We start from the raw sequence: 18299 nt of genomic DNA on the forward strand, positions 1-18299 counted from the left end.
CTCTGTGTCTGACCCCGGGAGTGTAAGATTGGATGGTGTGGATCGAGACTCTCTCTGTTTCTGACCCCGGGAGTGTGAGATGGTATGGTGTGGATGGAGATTCACTCTGTGTCTGACCACGGGAGTGTGTGATGGAGATGGTGTGGATGGAGATTCACTCTCTGTCTGACCCCGGGAGTGAGTGATGGGACGGTGTGGAGGGAGATTCACTCTGTGTCTGACCCCGGGATTGTGTGATGGGACGGTGTGGAGGGAGATTCACTCTGTGTCTGACCCCGGGAGTGTGTGATGGGACGGTGTGGAGGGAGATTCACTCTGTGTCTGACCCCGGGAGTGAGTGATGGGACGGTGTGGATGGAGATTCACTCTGTGTCTGACCCCGGGAGTGTGTGATGGGAAGGGTTGGAGGGAACTTCGGTCTGGAGTGTCTGTTTCATCATTGTGGCTCACACATACCTCTTACTCTTTTGAATGTATTTAATGACGCATGGAAGGAGAGTTAGAACAGTGATGACTTGTCATATCCTCTTTTTTGGAAAATAGGGCCAATTTACAGTGAATCTCTTTCCAAACCGTACATTACATTAGCCGATAGTCAAACACAGAAATGGCGATCCTTGCAGACCGGCCCATCACCATTCCAGGCGTCAGCTGTAAAGAGAAGATCCCTCCGAACAGCTGGATCACAGAGACTGAGTTTAGAGACAGAGTGATGCTCCCTCTGCACTCCCCATCAAATCATCCTGTTGACATACTTAAAGAGAAATTCCCGAAACACTCTCCTAAACCACATTCCCGGGATCAGACATGGAGTCAAGTTCGCAAAGCACAGTCCCAGCGCCCACAAACAGCGTTAGGCACAGAGTAAAGTTGCGTCCTCACCTTCGGAACTCAGTGTGCAGCTCCCTGTATCCCGTCCCATCACACAATCCCGGTGTCAGACACAGAGTGAATCTCCCTCCACACCGTCCCATCAGACACTCCCGGGGTCAGACACAGAGTGATTCTCCCTCCACACCGTCCCATCACACAATCCCGGGGTCAAACACAGAGTAAATCTCCCTCCACACCGTCCCATCACACACTCCCGGGGTCAGACACAGAGTGAATCTCCCTCCACACCTTCCCATCACACACTCCCGGTGTCAGACACAGAGTGATTATTCCTCTACACGTCTCCATCAAACACTCCCGGGGTCAGACACAGAGTGAATCTCCCTCCACACCGTCCCATCACACACTCCCGGTCTCAGACACAGAGTGAATCTCCCTCCACACCGTCCCATCACACAATCCCGGTGTCAGACACAGAGTAAATCTCCCTCCGCTCCGTCCAATCACACACACCCGGGGTCAGACACAGAGTGTATCTCCCTCCACACCGTCCCATCACACAATCCCGGGGCCAGACACAGAGTGAATCTCCCTCCACACCGTCCCATCACACACTCCCGGGGTTAGACACAGAGAGAATCTCCCTCCACACTGTCCCATCACACACTCCCTGGGTCAGACCCAGAGTGCAGATACCTCCACACCGTCCCATCACACATTCCCTGGGTCAGGCACAGAGTGAATCTCCCTCCACACCGTCCCATCACACAATCCCGGGGCCAGACACAGAGTGAATCTCCTTCCACACCGTCCCATCACACACTCCCGGGGTCAGAAACAGAGTGAATCTCCCTCCACCCCGTCCCATCACACACTCCCGGGGTCAGGCACAGAGTGAATCTCCCTCCACACCGTCCCATCACACACCCCCGGGGTCAGACACAGAGTGAATCTCCCTCCACACCGTCCCATCACACACTCCCGGGGTCTGACACAGAGTGAATCTCCCTCCGCACCGTCCCATCACACACTCCCGGGGTCAGACACAGAGTGAATCTCCCTCCACACTGTCCCATCACACACTCCCGGGGTCAGACCCAGAGTGAATCTCCCTCCACACCGTCCCATCACACACTCCCGGGGTCAGACCCAGAGTGCAGATACCTCCACACCGTCCCATCACACATTCCCTGGGTCAGGCACAGAGTGAATCTCCCTCCACACCGTCCCATCACACAATCCCGGGGCCAGACACAGAGTGAATCTCCCTCCACACCGTCCCATCACACACTCCCGGGTCAGAAACAGAGTGAATCTCCCTCCACCCCGTCCCATCACACACTCCAGGGGTCAGGCACAGAGTGAATCTCCCTCCACACCGTCCCATCACACACCCCCGGGGTCAGACACAGAGTGAATCTCCCTCCACACCGTCCCATCACACACTCCCTTGGTCAGACACAGAGTGAATCTCCCTCCACACTGTCCCATCACACACCCCCGGGGTCAGACCCAGAGTGAATCTCCCTCCACACCGTCCCATCACACACTCCCGTGGTCAGACCCAGAGTGCAGATACCTCCACACCGTCCCATCACACATTCCCTGGGTCAGGCACAGAGTGAATCTCCCTCCACACCGTCCCATCACACAATCCCGGGGTCAGACACAGAGTGAATCTCCCTCCACACCGTCCCATCACACTCCCGGGGTCAGAAACAGAACGAATCTCCCTCCACCCCGTCCCATCACACACTCCCGGGGTCAGGCACAGAGTGAATCTCCCTCCACACCGTCCCATCACACACCCCCGGGGTCAGACACAGAGTGAATCTCCCTCCACACCGTCCCATCAAACACTCCCGGGGTCAGGCACAGAGTGAATCTCCCTCCACCCCGTCCCATCACACACTCCCGGGGTCAGGCACGGAGTGAATCTCCCTCCACTCCGTCCCATCACTCCCTCCCAGGGTCAGACACAAACAGAATCTGCCGGCTCACAGTCCGCTAACACTGTTACTTATTCAGAAAGAGAGAGAATTCCCCCCCCCCTCCCTCTCTCTCCTCACCAATCACCAGCACTTCAGAGTTCCTGTAGACTCCAACACTGTGTCTGTCTCAGAGATAATAAGTGTGTGTGAGACCAGAGGTCGAACTCAGTGGGAGGAGAGAAAGACTGCGCACAGGACGGGCCTTTGCTCACAGAGACGTAGAGAAGCTGACAACTGAGAGATCGATATCCGGTGCAAATGAGAAGAAATAACACCAAAGGTGTGGAAGGAGATTGACCATGTGTCTCACCCCGGAGGTGTGGGAAATTGGGACTATGATAGGGAGCGTGTAATGGAACGGTGTGGAGGGAAACTCATTCTTTGTCTGATCCCGGGAGTTTGTGATTTGACGTGGAGGAGGGGGCTTCACCATGTGACTGAATCTGGGAGTCCTTGATGGGGCATTTTAAAGGGTGCATCACTCTGTTTCTGTCCAAGGGAGTTTGTGGTGTGACGGTGTGGAGGAAGATTCATTCTGCGTCTCATCCCGCGAGTGTGTGATGGGACGTTGTGGAGGGAGACTCGCTCTGGGTTTGACCCCGGGAGTGTGTAATGGGATAGTATGGAGGGAGATTCACTCTGTGTCCGACCCCGGGATTGTGAGATGGGACAGTATGGATGGAAATTCACTCTGTGTCTGAACCCCGATTGTGTGCGTTTGGACGATATGGAGGGAAATTCACTCTGTGCCTGACCCCGGGAGTGTGTGATGGGACGGTGTGGAGGGCGATTCACTCTGTGTCTGACCCCGGGAGTGTAAGATTGGATGGTGTGGATCGAGACTCTCTCTGTTTCTGACCCCGGGAGTGTGAGATGGTATGGTGTGGATGGAGATTCACTCTGTGTCTGACCCCGGGAGTGTGTGATGGGACGGTGTGGATGGAGATTCACTCTGTGTCTGACCACGGGTGTGTGTGATGGAGATCGTGTGGAGGGAGATACACATTGTGTCAGACCCCGGGAGTGTGTGAATTGTACGGAGTGGCGGGAGATTCACTCTGTGTCTGACTACGGGAGTGAGTGATGGGACGGAGTGGCGGGAGATTCACTCTGTGTCTGACCCCGGGAGTGTGTGATGGGAAGGGTTGGAGGGAACTTCGGTCTGGAGTGTCTGTTTCATCATTGTGGCTCACACATACCTCTTACTCTTTTGAATGTATTTAATGACGCATGGAAGGAGAGTTAGAACAGTGATGAATTGTCATATCCTCTGTTTTGGAAAATAGGGCCAATTTACAGTGAATCTCTTTCCAAACCGTACATTACATAAGCCGATAGTCAAACACAGCAATGGCGATCCTTGCAGACCGGTCCATCACCATTCCAGGCGTCAGCTGTAAAGAGAAGATCCCTCCGAACAGCAGGATCACAGACACTCAGTTTAGAGACAGAGTGATGCTCCCTCTGCACTCCCCATCAAATCATCCTGTTGACATACTTAAAGAGAAATTCCCGAAACACTCTACTAAACCACATTCCCGGGATCAGACATGGAGTCAAGTTCGCAAAGCACAGTCCCAGCGCCCACAAACAGCGTTAGGCACAGAGTAAAGTTGCGTCCTCACCTTCAGAACTCAGTGTGCAGCTCCTTGTTTCCCGTCCCATCACACAATCCCGGTGTCAGACACAGAGTGAATCTCCCTCCACACCGTCCCATCACACACTCCCGGGGTCAGACACAGAGTGAATCTCCCTCCACACCGTCCCATCACACACTCCCTTGGTCAGACACAGAGTGAATCTCCCTCCACACCGTCCCATCACACACCCCCGGGGTCAGACACAGAGTGAATCTCCCTCCTCACCGTCCCATCACACAATCCCGGGGTCAGACACAGAGTGAATCTCCCTCCGCACCGTCCCATCACACAATCCCGGGGTCAGACACAGAGTGAATCTCCCTCCGCACCATCCCATCACACAATCCCGGGGTCAGACACAGAGTGAATCTCCCTCCGACCCGTCCCAACACACAATCCCGGGGTCAGACACAGACTGAATCTCCCTCCACACCGTCCCATCGCACACTCCCGGGGTCGGACCCAGAGTGAATCTCCCTCCACACCGACCCATCACACACTCCCGGTCAGACACAGACTGAATCTCCCTCCACACCGTCCCATCACACACTCCGGGGGTCAGACACAGAGTGAATCTCCCTCCACACCGTCCCATCACACACTCCCGGGGTCAGACACAGAGTGAATCTCCCTCCACACCGTCACATCTCACACTCCCGGGACAGACTCAGAGTGAATCTCCCTCCACACCGTCCCATCACACAATCCCGGGGCCAGACACAGAGTGAATCTCCCTCCACACCGTCCCATCACACAATCCCGGGGCCAGACACAGAGTGAATCTCCCTCCACACCGTCCCATCACACACTCCCGGGGCCAGACACTGAGTGAATCTCCCTCCACACCGTCACATCACACAATCCCGGGGCCAGACACAGAGTGAATCTCCTTCCACACCGTCCCATCACACACTCCCGGGGTCAGACACAGAGTGAATCTCCCTCCACACCGTCCCATCACACACTCCCGGCGTCAGACACAGAGTGAATCTCCCTCCACACCGTCCCATCACACACTCCCGGGGTCAGACACAGAGTGAATCTCCCTCCACACCGTCCCATCACACAATCCCGGGGCCAGACACAGAGTGAATCTCCCTCCACACCGTCCCATCACACACTCCCGGGGCCAGACACTGAGTGAATCTCCCTCCACACCGTCCCATCACACAATCCCGGGGCCAGACACAGAGTGAATCTCCTTCCACACCGTCCCATCACACACTCCCGGGGTCAGACACAGAGTGAATCTCCCTCCACACCGTCCCATCACACACTCCCGGGGCCAGACACAGAGTGAATCTCCCTCCACACTGTCCCATGACACAATCCCGGGGTCAGACACAGAGTGAATCTCCTTCCACACCGTCCCATCACAGCATTCCCGGGGCCAGACACCCTCTTCACCGTCCCATCACACATCCCGGGGTCAGACACAGAGTGAATGTCCCTCCACACCGTCCCATCACACACTCCCGGGGTCAGACACAGAGTGAATCTCCCTCCACACCGTCCCATCACACACTCCCGGGTTCAGGCACAGAGTGAATCTCCCTCCACACCGTCCCATCACACAATCCCGGGGCCAGACACAGAGTGAATCTCCCTCCACACCGTCCCAACACACAATCCCGGGGTCAGACACAGACTGAATCTCCCTCCACACCGTCCCATCAAACACTCCCGGGGTCAGACACAGAGTGAATCTCCCTCCACACCGTCCCATCACACACTCCCGGGGCCAGACACAGAGTGAATCTCCTTCCACACCGTCCCATCACACAATCCCGGGGTCAGACATAGAGTGAATCTCCTTCCACACCGTCCCATCACACAATCCCGGGGCCAGACACAGAGTGAATCTCCTTCCACACCGTCCCATCACAGCAATCCCGGGGCCAGACACCCTCCTCACCGTCCCATCACACAATCCCGGGGTCAGACACAGAGTGAATCTCCCTCCACACGGTCCCATCACACAATCCCGTGGCCAGACACAGAGTGAATCTCCTTCCACACCGTCCCATCACACAATCCCGGGGCTAGACACAGAGTGAATCTCCCTCCACACCGGCCCATCACACAATCCCGGGGCCAGACACAGAGTGAATCTCCCTCCACACCGTCCCATCAAACACTCCCGGGGTCAGACACAGAGTGAATCTCCCTCCACACCGTCCCATCACACACTCCCGGGGCCAGACACAGAGTGAATCTCCCTCCACACTGTCCCATGACACAATCCCGGGGTCAGACACAGAGTGAATCTCCTTCCACACCGTCCCATCACAGCAATCCCGGGGCCAGACACCCTCTTCACCGTCCCATCACACAATCCCGGGGTCAGACACAGAGTGAATGTCCCTCCACACCGTCCCATCACACACTCCCGGGCTCAGACACAGAGTGAATCTCCCTCCACACCGTCCCATCACACACTCCCGGGTTCAGGCACAGAGTGAATCTCCCTCCACACCGTCCCATCACACAATCCCGGGGCCAGACACAGAGTGAATCTCCCTCCACCCCGTCCCATCACACACTCCCGGGAACAGACACAGAGTGAATCTCCTTCCACACCGTCCCATCACTCCCTCCCAGGGTCAGACACAAACAGAATCTGCCGCCTCACAGTCCGCTAACACAGTTCCGTATTCAGAAAGAGAGAGAATTCCCCCCCCTCCTCCCTCTCTCTCCTCACCAATCACCAGCACTTCAGAGTTCCTGTAGACTCCAACACTGTGTCTGTCTCAGAGATAATAAGTGTGTGTGAAACCAGAGGTCGAACTCAGGGGGAGGAGAGAAAGACTGCGCACAGGACGGGCCTTTGCTCACAGAGACGTAGAGAAGCTGACAACTGAGAGATCGATATCCGTTGTAAATGAGAAGAAATAACACCAAAGGTGTGGAAGGAGATTCACCATGTGTCTCACCCCGGAGGTGTGGGAAATTGGGACTATGATAGGGAGCGTGTAATGGAACGGTGTGGAGGGAAATTCATTCTTTGTCTGATCCCGGGAGATTGTGGTTTGACGCGGAGGAGGGAGCTTCACCATGTGACTGAATCTGGGAGTCCTTGATGGGGCATTTTAAAGGGAGCATCACTCTGTTTCTGTCCAAGGGAGTGTGTGGTGTGACGGTGTGGAGGAAGATTAATTCTGCGTCTGATCCCGCGAGTGTGTGATGGGACGTTGTGGAGTGAGACTCGCTCTGGTTTGACCCCGGGAGTGTGTAATGGGATAGTATGGAGGGAGATTCACTCTGTGTCCGACCCCGGGATTGTGAGATGGGACGGTGTGGAGGGAGATTCACTCTGTGTCTGACCCCGGGAGTGTGAGATTGGATGGTGTGGATGGAGACTCTCTCTGTTTCTGACCCAGGGAGTGTGAGATGGTATGGTGTGGATGGAGATTCACTATGTGTCTGACCACGGGAGTGTGTGATGGGACGGTGTGGAGGGAGATACACTCTGTGTCAGACCCCGGGAGTGTGTGAAGTGGACGGAGTGGAGGGAGATTCACTCTGTGTCTGACTACGGGAGTGAGTGATGGGACGGTGTGGAGGGAGATTCACTCTGTGTCTGACCCCGGGAGTGCGAGTGATGGGACGGAGTGGAGGGAGATTCACTCTGTGTCTGACCCCGGGAGTGTGTGATGGGACGGTGTGGAGGGAGATTCACTCTGTGTCTGACCCCGGGAGTGTGTGATGGGACCGTGTAGAGGAATAATCACTCTGTGTCTGACCCCGGGAGTGTGTGATGGGACGGTGTGGAGGGAGATTCACTCTGTGTCTGACCCCGGGAGTGTGTGATGGGACGGTGTGGAGGGAGATTCACTCTGTGTCTGACCCCGGGAGTGTGTGATGGGACGGTGTGGAGGGAGATTCACTCTGTGTCTGACCCCGGGAGTGTGTGATGGGACGGTGTGGAGGGAGATTCACTCTGTGTCTGACCCCGGGAGTGTGTGATGGGACGGTGTGGAGGGAGATTCACTCTGTGTCTGACCCCGGGAGTGTGTGATGGGACCGTGTAGAGGAATAATCACTCTGTGTCTGACCCCGGGAGTGTGTGATGGGAAGGGTTGGAGGGAACTTCGGTCTGGAGTGTCTGTTTCATCATTGTGGCTCACACATACTCTTTTGAATGTATTTAATGACGCATGGAAGGAGAGTTAGAACAGTGATGACTTGTCATATCCTCTTTTTTGGAAAATAGGGCCAATTTACAGTGAATCTCTTTCCAAACCGTACATTACATTAGCCGATAGTCAAACACAGAAATGGCGATCCTTGCAGACCGGCCCATCACCATTCCAGGCGTCAGCTGTAAAGAGAAGATCCCTCCGAACAGCCGGATCACAGACACTCAGTTTAGAGACAGAGTGATGCTCCCTCTGCACTCCCCATCAAATCATCCTGTTGACATACTTAAAGAGAAATTCCCGAAACACTCTACTAAACCACATTCCCGGGATCAGACATGGAGTCAAGTTCGCAAAGCACAGTCCCAGCGCCCACAAACAGCGTTAGGCACAGAGTAAAGTTGCGTCCTCACCTTCAGAACTCAGTGTGCAGCTCCCTGTATCCCGTCCCATCACACAATCCCGGTGTCAGACACCCTCCACACCGTCCCATCACACAATCCCGGGGCCAGACACAGAGTGACTCTCCCTCCTCACCGTCCCATCACACAATCCCGGGGCCAGACACAGAGTGAATCTCCCTCCACACCTTCCCATCACACAATCCCGGGGCCAGACACAGAGTGAATCTCCCTCCACACCGTCCCATCACACAATCCCGGGGCCAGACACAGAGTGAATCTCCCTCCACACCGTCCCATCACACAATCCCGGGGCCAGACACAGAGTGAATCTCCCTCCACACCGTCCCATCACACACTCCCGGGGCCAGACACTGAGTGAATCTCCCTCCACACCGTCACATCACACAATCCCGGGGCCAGACACAGAGTGAATCTCCTTCCACACCGTCCCATCACACACTCCCGGGGTCAGACACAGAGTGAATCTCCCTCCACACCGTCCCATCACACACTCCCGGCGTCAGACACAGAGTGAATCTCCCTCCACACCGTCCCATCACACACTCCCGGGGTCAGACACAGAGTGAATCTCCCTCCACACCGTCCCATCACACAATCCCGGGGCCAGACACAGAGTGAATCTCCCTCCACACCGTCCCATCACACACTCCCGGGGCCAGATACTGAGTGAATCTCCCTCCACACCGTCCCATCACACAATCCCGGGGCCAGACACAGAGTGAATCTCCTTCCACACCGTCCCATCACACACTCCCGGGGTCAGACACAGAGTGAATCTCCCTCCACACCGTCCCATCACACACTCCCGGCGTCAGACACAGAGTGAATCTCCCTCCACACCGTCCCATCACACACCCCCGGGGTCAGACACAGAGTGAATCTCCCTCCACACCGTCCCATCACATACTCCCGGGGCCAGACACAGAGTGAATCTCCCTCCACACCGTCCCATCACACACTCCCTTGGTCAGACACAGAGTGAATCTCCCTCCACACCGTCCCATCACACACTCCCGGGGTCAGACACAGAGTGATTCTCCATCCACACCGTCCCATCTCACACTCCCGGGGTCAGACACAGAGTGAATCTCCCTCCACACCGTCCCATCACACACTCCCGGGGTCAGTCACAGAGTGAATCTCCCTCCACACCGTCCCATCACACACTCCCGGGGTCAGACACAGAGTGAATCTCCCTCCACACCGTCCCATCACACACTCCCGGGGTCAGACACAAAGTGAATCTCCCTCCACACCGTCCCATCACACACTCCCTGGGTCAGACACAGAGTGAATCTCCCTCCACCCCGTCCCATCACACACACCCGGGGTCAGACTCAGAGTGAATCTCCCTCCACAACGTCCCATCACACACTCCCTTGGTCAGACACAGAGTGAATCTCCCTCCACACCGTCCCATCACACACCCCCGGGGTCAGACACAGAGTGAATCTCCCTCCACACCCTCCCATCACAAACTCCCGGGGTCAAACACAGAGTGAATCTCCCTCCACACCGTCCCATCACATACTCCCGGGGTCAGACACAGAGTGAATCTCCCTCCACACCGTCACATCTCACACTCCCGGGACAGACTCAGAGTGAATCTCCCTCCACACCGTCCCATCACACAATCCCGGGGCCAGACACAGAGTGAATCTCCCTCCACACCGTCCCATCACACAATCCCGGGGCCAGACACAGAGTGAATCTCCCTCCACACCGTCCCATCACACACTCCCGGGGCCAGACACTGAGTGAATCTCCCTCCACACCGTCACATCACACAATCCCGGGGCCAGACACAGAGTGAATCTCCTTCCACACCGTCCCATCACACACTCCCGGGGTCAGACACAGAGTGAATCTCCCTCCACACCGTCCCATCACACACTCCCGGCGTCAGACACAGAGTGAATCTCCCTCCACACCGTCCCATCACACACTCCCGGGGTCAGACACAGAGTGAATCTCCCTCCACACCGTCCCATCACACAATCCCGGGGCCAGACACAGAGTGAATCTCCCTCCACACCGTCCCATCACACACTCCCGGGGCCAGACACTGAGTGAATCTCCCTCCACACCGTCCCATCACACAATCCCGGGGCCAGACACAGAGTGAATCTCCTTCCACACCGTCCCATCACACACTCCCGGGGTCAGACACAGAGTGAATCTCCCTCCACACCGTCCCATCACACACTCCCGGCGTCAGACACAGAGTGAATCTCCCTCCACACCGTCCCATCACACACCCCCGGGGTCAGACACAGAGTGAATCTCCCTCCACACCGTCCCATCACATACTCCCGGGGCCAGACACAGAGTGAATCTCCCTCCACACCGTCCCATCACACACTCCCTTGGTCAGACACAGAGTGAATCTCCCTCCACACCGTCCCATCACACACTCCCGGGGTCAGACACAGAGTGATTCTCCATCCACACCGTCCCATCTCACACTCCCGGGGTCAGACACAGAGTGAATCTCCCTCCACACCGTCCCATCACACACTCCCGGGGTCAGTCACAGAGTGAATCTCCCTCCACACCGTCCCATCACACACTCCCGGGGTCAGACACAGAGTGAATCTCCCTCCACACCGTCCCATCACACACTCCCGGGGTCAGACACAAAGTGAATCTCCCTCCACACCGTCCCATCACACACTCCCTGGGTCAGACACAGAGTGAATCTCCCTCCACCCCGTCCCATCACACACACCCGGGGTCAGACTCAGAGTGAATCTCCCTCCACACCGTCCCATCACACACTCCCTTGGTCAGACACAGAGTGAATCTCCCTCCACACCGTCCCATCACAGAATCCCCGGTCGGAGCTAGGATTGAAGCTCTCTCCGCACAGTCCCATCACACACCCCCGGAATCAGACACAGAGAAGCTTCCTACACACCGGCCCGTCACTCACTCCCGAGGTCAGACACATTGTGAGCTCCCTGCACACTGCTCGATCAAACACTTGCGAAGTCAGTAACGAAGTGAAGCTCCCCTGCGCACTCAGAAACAGAGTGACTGCCCATCACCTACGACCCAGCACACAGTCCCTCGGTCAGACAAAGAGTGAAGGTCCCCTCCACACCGTCCCATCACACACTCCCGGGGTCTGACACAGAGTGAATTTCCGTCAATAACGTCCCATCACTCACACCTGGGGTGCGAGACAGACAGCATCTGCCGCCTCTCAGTCCGTTAACACTTAGGGGATTCAGAAAGAGGGAAAATCTCCCTCTACATACTCTCTCTCCATTCTCACCAATCACCAGCACTTCATCGTTCTTGTACTCTCCAACAGTGTGACTGCCTCAGATAAAATAAGTGTGTGTGAGACCAGAGGTAGAACTGAGGAAGGAGGGGAAGGGGAGAGAGGTCTGTGTAGGGGTGTTCAGTTTGCAGTCACTGGGAGGACGAGGTAATAAACCACACGACGGGTCTTTGCTCACAGAGACGTAGAGAAGCTGACACCCAGGAGATCGATATCCGGTGCAAATGTGAAGAACTAACACCAAAGGTGTGCAGGGAGAATCACCATGTGTCTGACCCCGGGAGTGTGTGACGTGACGGTGTGTAGGGAGATTCATTCTGTGTCTGACCACGGGAGTGTGTGATGGGACGGTGTGGAGGGAGATTCTCTCTGTGTCTGATCCCGGGAGTGTGTGATGGGTCGTTGCGGAGGGAGATTCACTCTGTGTCTGACCCCGGGAGTGTGTGATGGGACGTTGCAGAGGGAGATTCAGCGTATCTGACCGCAGTACAACTGTGTGGAGAGAGCTTCAGTATGTGTCCAACCTTAGCAAGTGTGATGGGACGGTGAGGGGGGGAGCTTCAAAATGATTCTGATCCCGGGAGTGTGTGATCGGACCGGGTGGAGGGAGATTCACTCTGTGTCTTAAATGGGGAGTGTGTGATTGGACGGTGTTGAGAGATATTCACTCTGTGTCTGACCCCGGGAGTGTGTGATGAGACGGTGTGGAGCGAGATTCTCTCTGTGTCTGACACTGGGAGTCTGAGATGGGACGGTGTGTAGGGAGCTTTGCAGTGTGACTGGACCCGGTATTACGTGATGGGACGGTATGGAGTGAGCTTCTCTATTGTTCTGATCCCCGAATTATGAAATGGGATGGTGTGGAGGGAGCTTCAGTCTGTTGTGGCTCACACTTACCTCTTCTCTTTTGAACTTATTTCAAGACACTTTGAAGCTGAGTTAGTGCAATGCTGCTTCGGCCCATCGTCTGCTCTGGAAAATAGGAACAATGAGCAGGGCATCTCTCTGAACAGCGTCCATTACATCTGCCGGCAGTCAGTGAGAGAAAAGGGAATCGTTCCAACGACCCATCACACATTCACGGCTTCGGTTGTAAAGTGAAGATTACTTCTCCGGTCCGATTTCACAGACTCGCCGGGCTGGAGCCAGAGTGAAGCTCCCTCTGCACTGCCCCGTCAAATAATCGTATTGTCAGACATAAAGAGAAGTTCCCAAAACTCTTTTTCCATCACACACTCCCGGGGTCAGACACAGAGTGAATCTCCTTCTACATCGTCCATCACACACACCAGGGGTAAAGCACAGACTAAAACTCCCTCCACACCATCACATCACACAGTCCCGGTGCAGACTCGGAGTGAATTTCCCTCCATACCGTCCAACCACCCTCTCCCCGGATCAAACACAGTATGAAGCTCCCGTCCACACCGCCCCATCACACACACCCGGGATCAGACACAGAATGAAACTCCCTCCACACCGTCTAATCACACAATCCCGGGGTCAGACACAAAGTTACTCTGCCGCCTCACTGTCCGATAACACAGTAACGGATTCAGAAACTGAACGAATCTCCCTTTTCTCTCTCCCTCTCACCCGTCACCAGTTTTTCAATTCCCCTCGTCTCCAACAGTGTGTCCGTCTCTGTGATAATACGTGTGTGAGTCCAGAGGTAGAACAGAGGAGTAAGGGGAAGGGCAGCTCGGGCTGTGCTGGGGTGGTGAGTTTGCCGTCACTGGATGGAAGCGGTGTGAACCCCCCCTCCACGCAGCCCCATCGCAGACTCCCCTGGTCAAACACAGAGGGACTCTCCCTCCTTACCTTCTCTTCACACACGCCCGATGTGAATCAATGAGTGACGCTTACTCTGTCTGTGCCTGTCCTGTGAGGCGGAGCTGGTTAAAAAGGTGATGTCGTCTCACTTTTTCTGCTGGTCAACAATTCACACATTTGAGCCTTGGTTTAATTGACAGATCTGTATTTAGATACTTAGAAAACATTCAACACTATACAGGCCACTCTTCACAGAAAGATGTGCCGAACATGTCCCTACCCTAGAAATTACTGGGCTTACCTATAGCTCTCTATTTCACTAAACTCCATGTACCTATCTAAGCCTCTTAATAGACACTATCGTATCGCCTCGACCACCGTTGCCGGCAGCCCATTCCACGCACTCAACACTCTCTGCGTATAAGCATTTACCCCTGACATGTCCTCTGTACATATTTTCCAGCGCCATAAACCTGTGTCGTCATGTCGTCAAACCTGGGAAAAAGGTTCTGGCTATCGACAAGATCAATGTATTGCATCCTCTTCCACTCCTCTAAAAGGTCACCTCTCATCCCCCGTCACTCCAACGAGAAAAGGCCGAGTTCACTCAGCCTATTATCATAAGGCTTGCTCCCCAATCCGGGCAACATCCTTGTAAATCACTTCTGCACCCTTATTTGGCTTCCACATCCTTCCTGTAGTGTGGCGACCAGAACTGACCACATTACTCTGTGGGGTCTGACCGGTGTCCTAGATAGCTGCGACATCACGTCTCGGCTCATAAATTCAATTCCCGATTCGTAAAGGTCAATACACCGTATGCCTTCCTAACCGCAGAGTCAACCTGCGCAGCTGCTTTGAGTGTCCTATGTACTCGGACACCAACATCCCTCTGATTCCTCACACTGCCAAGAGTCTTACCATTAATACTATATTTTGCCATCATATTTGACCTACCAAAATGAACCACTTCATACTTATCTGGGTTGAACTCCATCTACCAATGTTCAGCCCTGTTTTGCATCCTATCATTGGTCTGCTGTAACCTCGGACAGCGCTCCACAGTATCTACAGCACTTCCAACCTCTGCATGATCAGTAAACTTACTAACCCACCCCTCCACTTCATCATTCAAGTTATTTATAAAAAATCACGAAGAGTAAGGATCCCAGAACAGATCACTGAGGCACCCCACTGGTGACGGACCTCCATGCAGAAATAGTCCCTTTTCCAAACACTCTTTACCTTCTCTGGGCAAGCCAGTTCTGGATCCAGAAAGCAATGTCCTCTTGGATCCCGTGCCTCCTTACATTCTCAATAAGCCTTGCATGGGGTAACTTATTAAATGCCTTGCTGAAATCAGTACACACTACCTCCACTGATCTTCTTCATCAATGTTTTTAGTCACATCCTGAAAAAAAAACACAATCAGGTTCCTGGGGCATGAACTACCCTTGACAAAGCCATGCTGACTACTGCTCATCATATTATACCTCTCCAAATGTTAATAAATCCTGCCTCTCAGGATCTTCTCCATCAACTTACCAAGCACTGAGGTAAGACTCACTTGTCTATAATTTTGGGGCTGGCTATCTCTACTCTTTATTGAATAATGGAGCAGCATTCGCAACCATCCAGAAACTCTCCCGTTCCCACAGATGATGCAAAGATCATCGCCAGAGGCTCAGCAATCAGCTCAGTCGCCTCCCACAGTAGCCTGGATCACTGGCTATAATGCGATAACATTTTGATCATTTTTCTTACAATATATGAATGTACAAACGTTATGTTGAGATGTACCTATGTGTTGCACTCTGTAAATCTTACTGTTTTTTCTTCTGAATAAAAATATTGTAAAAAGAAAGCCTGGATCACTGGGACTTATTTTAGGGCAGGTGTGATCTGTAGGTGCAGGACGGGTTGCAACTCAAATCCCAGGGGCGCTATTGTCCTTGCGGGGAAGTTTGCTCAGGCGACTGGGGAGAGTTTATACGAGAGTTGTTGGGGGGGGAGGGGTGGTGGGAACAGAGCTGAAGAGACTGAGGAAGAGGCGGTTGGCTTCAAAACAGAGAAAGCTTGCTGACAGTGTGTGAGGGAGGATAGGCAGCTGTTAGAGATGCACGCACTCAGACCGACGTTTTGAGATTTGTCTATTTTAAAGCAAGTGGTATTGTGAACAAAGCGGATGAGTTTGGAGCGTGGGCCAGTACTTGGAGCTATGACGTGGTGGCCTTGGATCGGTCAGGCACAGGAATGGTTACCTGAAGTGCTGGATATGGTTGTTTCAGGAAGGGGTTGAAAGTGGTGGGCGCGTGGCGCTGTTGGTCAGCGATAGCGTCATGGCTGCAGAAAAGGTGGACGCCACGGAGGGATTGTCTACGGAGACTATATGGGTGGAGGTTAGGGACAGGAAGTGGTCAGTAACTTATTGGGTTTTCCTGAAAGGCCGCCCAATCGTAACAGGGATATCGCGGAGCAGATGGAGAAATATATCCTGGAAAGGTGCAATAATAACAGCGTTGCCGTGATCGGAGATTTTAAATTCCCCAATATCGATTGGCATCCCCCGAGAGCAGGGGTTTTTAAATAGGCTATATTTTGTTAGGCGTTTTCAAGAAGTTTAATAACACAATATGTGGATAAGCATGCAAGAGGAGAGACTGTACTTGATTTGGAATTGGGAAATGAACTTGGTCAGGTGTCATATCTTGCAGTGGGAAAGCAATTTGGAGATAGTGATCATAATTCTATTTCCTTTACAATCGCATCGGAGAGAGATAGGAACAGACAAGCTAAAAAAAAAGCGTTTAATTAGGTAAGGGGAATAATGAGGCTATCAGGCAGGAAATTGGAAGCTTAAATTGGGAACAGATGCTCTCAGAGAAAAGTACGGAAGAAATGTGGCAATTAGTCAGGGATTATTTGTGTGGCGCTCTGCGCAGGTACCTTACAATGAGACAGAGAATTTATGGTGACGTACAGGAACCGTGGTGTATAAATGCTGTAATATATATAGTCAAGCAGAGCCGACAATCTTACAAACATTTCTGAGAGCTAGGTAATATTTGAGATCTAGGAAATTATACGGCTAACAGAAAAGAGCTTAAGAAGGAAATTAGGAGATTCAGAAGGGTCCCTGAAAAGGCTGTGGCCGGCAGGATTTAAGAAAACCCCAAGGCATTCTACAAGTATGTGTAGAGCCAGAAGTTATGACGTTACAAAATAGGATCGGTCAAGTGTGACAGTTGGAAAGTGTGTATTGAAACGGGGGAGACAGCAGAGTTACTCAGGTTGGATAAGTCGCCGGGGCCAGATAAGGACCTGTCAAGTGTGACAGTTGGAAAGTGTGTATGGAAACGGGGAGACAGCAGAGTTACTCAGGTTGGATAAGTCGCCGGGGCCAGATAAGGACCTGTCAAGTGTGACAGTTGGAAAGTGTGTATGGAAACGGGGGAGACAGCAGAGTTACTCAGGTTGGATAAGGTGAAATCCAGGCTACTGTGTGACAGTTGGAAAGTGTGTATGGAAACGGGGGAGACAGCAGAGTTACTCAGGTTGGATAAGTCGCCGGGGCCAGAGAAGGACCTGTCAAGTGTGATAGTTGGAAAGTGTGTATGGAAACGGGGGAGACAGCAGAGTTACTCAGGTTGGATAAATCACCGGGGCCAGAGAAGGACCTGTCAAGTGTGATAGTTGGAAAGTGTGTATGGAAACGGGGGAGAGAGCAGAGTTACTCAGGTTGGATAAGTCGCCGGGGCCAGATAAGGACCTGTCAAGTGTGACAGTTGGAAAGTGTGTAAGGAAACGGGGGAGACAGCAGAGTTACTCAGGTTGGATAAGTCGCCGGGGCCAGATAAGGATCTGTCAAGTGTGACAGTTGGAAAGTGTGTATGGAAACGGGGGAGACAGCAGAGTTACTCAGGTTGGATAAGTCACCGGGGCCAGATAAGGACCTGTCAAGTGTGACAGTTGGAAAGTGTGTATGGAAACGGGGGAGACAGCAGAGTTACTCAGGTTGGATAAGTCGCCGGGGCCAGATAAGGACCTGTCAAGTGTGACAGTTGGAAAGTGTGTATGGAAACGGGGGAGACAGCAGAGTTACTCAGGTTGGATAAGTCGCCGGGGCCAGATAAGGACCTGTCAAGTGTGACAGTTGGAAAGTGTGTAAGGAAACGGGGGAGACAGCAGAGTTACTCAGGTTGGATAAGTCG

This window comes from Hypanus sabinus, unplaced genomic scaffold (assembly GCF_030144855.1).
Source record: "Hypanus sabinus isolate sHypSab1 unplaced genomic scaffold, sHypSab1.hap1 scaffold_1199, whole genome shotgun sequence".
Classification (NCBI taxonomy): domain Eukaryota; kingdom Metazoa; phylum Chordata; class Chondrichthyes; order Myliobatiformes; family Dasyatidae; genus Hypanus; species Hypanus sabinus.